Source organism: Mus caroli, chromosome 4 (genome assembly GCF_900094665.2).
Source record: "Mus caroli chromosome 4, CAROLI_EIJ_v1.1, whole genome shotgun sequence".
NCBI classification, from domain to species: Eukaryota; Metazoa; Chordata; class Mammalia; order Rodentia; family Muridae; genus Mus; species Mus caroli.
The window spans coordinates 7,713,726-7,716,854 of NC_034573.1; positions in this window are offsets into that span (position 1 = coordinate 7,713,726).

A 3,129-nucleotide genomic window follows, 5' to 3' on the forward strand; every position below is an offset into this window, starting at 1 on the left:
GACTCTGGGAACCTCAAGAATCCAGTTAAGTTGACTCTGTTGGTCTTCCTGTGGAGTTCTTATCCCCTTCAGGGCCCCAAATCCTTCTTCCTACTCTTCCAAAAGAGTCCCAAGCTCTATCCACTGTTTGGCTGTGGGTGTCTGCATCTGAGTCAGCTGTTGGGTGGAGCCTCTCAGAGGACAACATGCCCCTGTCTGCAATCATAACAGAGTATCATCAATAGTATTAGGGATTGGTGCTTGACCATGGGATGGGTCTCTAGTTGGGCCAGTTCCAATCAGTGCTCCTTAAATTAATCTTCAAGTCTCCCTGTTATGAAAAGCTCTGCTCCTCTCTGAGATAGCTCCCCTAAGCCCCTCATGTCTCCCTCTTAGCACTTCCTTCCTCTGACCTTCTTTCTCTGCTGCCCGGCTCCTAAGGGCAGGGACTGGCCCTCAAGGGGGATGAGTGATGGTGCAGGGCTGTCTAGTTTTCTTGTTACTAAGATGCAGGTTTGGAGAAGGCTGCTGGGCTGCTCATGAGTACCTCAGGGGACTGATAGCAGAGTGGTTCCCCCACTTCCCATAGCCCTCCACTAGCTGGGTGATCAGGGTGTAGAAGACCATCTGGAGGATCATCCAGGCCTTCTTATTATCTGAACCATGGACCAGGGGTCCCCAGTATTTTCATCTCTGTGGTAGTTTGAATATTCTTGAGCCAGGAGGCAGTGGCACTATTTAGAGGTGTGGCCTTGTTGGAGTAGGTGTGGCCTTGTTGGAAGCAGTGTGCCACTGTGGGTGTGGGCTTTAACACCCTCACCCTAGCTGCCTGGAAGCCAGTCTTCTTCTGTTGCCTTCAGAACAAGATGTAGAACTGTTGTGCCAGGAAGCATTCGTAAACCCTAGAAGACCATCAAGGAGCTGTTTTTGATGTAAACACATTAGGGTCTCTTTATTATAAACTGGAGTTTGGGCTTACTTACTGCTGGCTCTACTAGACAGTTTGGTGAAGCAGCCCAGAACTCTCAAAGGGACAAGATTTTATAGGAAATGGAAGTAAAGGGGGGGTCGGTCTAGCCTGGCAAGCATCTAACTGAATGTCTATTGTAAGCCGATAGGTGGATGCTCTGAAGCAAGACCATATATAATCATGAATGGCCCGATTAACTGTTGCTAGGAAGTAGCTAGGGAGTAACTATGACCAAGGACAACTGGTAGGGTTCTTCCTGGTACTGGTACTTGGGTGTAGATTGGGTTCAGCTTCAGGCCAAGTTCTCAGGCTTTTCTTTTCTTTTTTTTTTTTTTTTTTTTTTTTTTTTGATAGAGGCCAGTTGTTCCAAGATAAAATGGGATAGGTTTGATACCTTCGAACTCTCAACTCCTCCTGCACCATGCCTGCCTGGATGCTGCCACACTCCCACCTTGATGATAATGGACTGAACCTCTGAACCTATAAGCCAACCCCAGTTAAATGTTGTCCTTTTAAGAATTGCCTTGGTCATGGGGTCTGTGCACAGCAGTAAAACCCTAACTAAGACAGTCTCCATGGGCTCATTTGGAGGGTGAATTCCTCCTGGTAAGAATGGCCACTTGGGGAGTGAGTCAGCCTTCTGGTATTTTCTGGATCAATATCAATCTCGAGAGCATGGAGAGTTGCTTTGAGATGGGGTCTCACTGCATAGTCCTGGCTGACCACGAACTCACTATGTAGACCCGGCTGGCTTTGAAATCACAGAGGCAGAAATCAACTGCTTCTGCCTCCAGAGTGCTGGGATTAAAGGCATGCACCATCATGCCTTCACTGTTTTTGAGTCAGTCATATGTAGCTCAGGCTAGCCTCAAACTCACTATGTAGCTGAGGTTGACTTTGAATTCCCGAATCTCCTGCCTCTACCTCCCAAGTGATGGGAAAGGATTTTTTTTTTTAAATCTTGGCACTGACCCCTTGGGTCACAAGTCTAAGAAGCTATTTAATTAGTCACGACTTGCCCAAACTGTTAAGACTGAGGCTGACCCATTAGTAGCTTGTTTTACTAGAACAGGTTACTCAGCTAACAGAAGGGCATGCTTCTGAGATGATGTGTGTGTCTAGACCCAGCTGTGATGAGCTCCTAGTTTGAGTGTTGGGAAAAGCGTTCACCACTGGAGAGGGGGCTTTGTGATCCATAGCTACTGCTTTACCATGGCTAGAAGTGCTGAATGAAAAGCTCCAAGAGAAGCAGGGGAAACTTTAAAGCATTTGGAATGCTGGAGGTTGCACCTACTGTTTGAATATTCCAGGCAAGTGCTACCATTGAAGCACACTCCCAGCCTGAAGCTATTTACCAATATATATTCTACTCAGAAGAGGGTCTTGTGTAACTAATAGTTTAGGTTTAGGCCGTTGGAATTGATGTCTTACTGACTAACAAGCCTGGGGTAGCCCTGAGGCCACCTGCCATGCTTTAACACCTCTCTACAGTTTGAGCAAGTAGAGTCCAACAGGATAATCATTACAGTCTCCAGGACGATGGCCCAGGATGAGCAGGAGTAGAAGGTCAGTAAAGATCAACCATGAAAAGAAAGATGCTTCAGGTACCCAGCCAGACCCAGGTGAACTTTTCATCACCATAGTGGACAAACTGGTTTCTGTCCATTCATTGTGGAGCAAGTGTTTGTGTGATTGTTTTGCTGTGTTCAGCAGCAGTGGGTGATGTATAGACATCATGCCTGTGGCTCTAGTCACAGAAAGGCTAGAAGGAATCCTGGAGGATTATTTTTTGGAGATTTTAAAAGTTTGAATCTTTGTATTTTCTCCACATTTCACTCTTTGCCACTCTCATTTTTCATTCCTTTATCTTCTAATAAAGGCAATAACAGTAAGGTTTGGGGTGGGGGAAGAGATGGCAAATCAATAAAGGCCACTTGCTGCTTGTCAGCTTAGTCATCAGAAAGGAGGGAGGCTTGATTGAGAAAGTGCTTCCCACAAGATCTGGCTGTAGGCAAGCTTGTAGGGTGTTTTTTAAAAATTAATAATTTATTAATTAAGAAATTTTAATTTAACAATTTAAAATAGCTGAGACTGCATTAGTTAGGGAAGCAGAAACCGGCCTGAGTAGGGCCACAGGCCTCACCCGGCCGGATCAGCGCCAGGGTAGCGGGAGCGCAGGG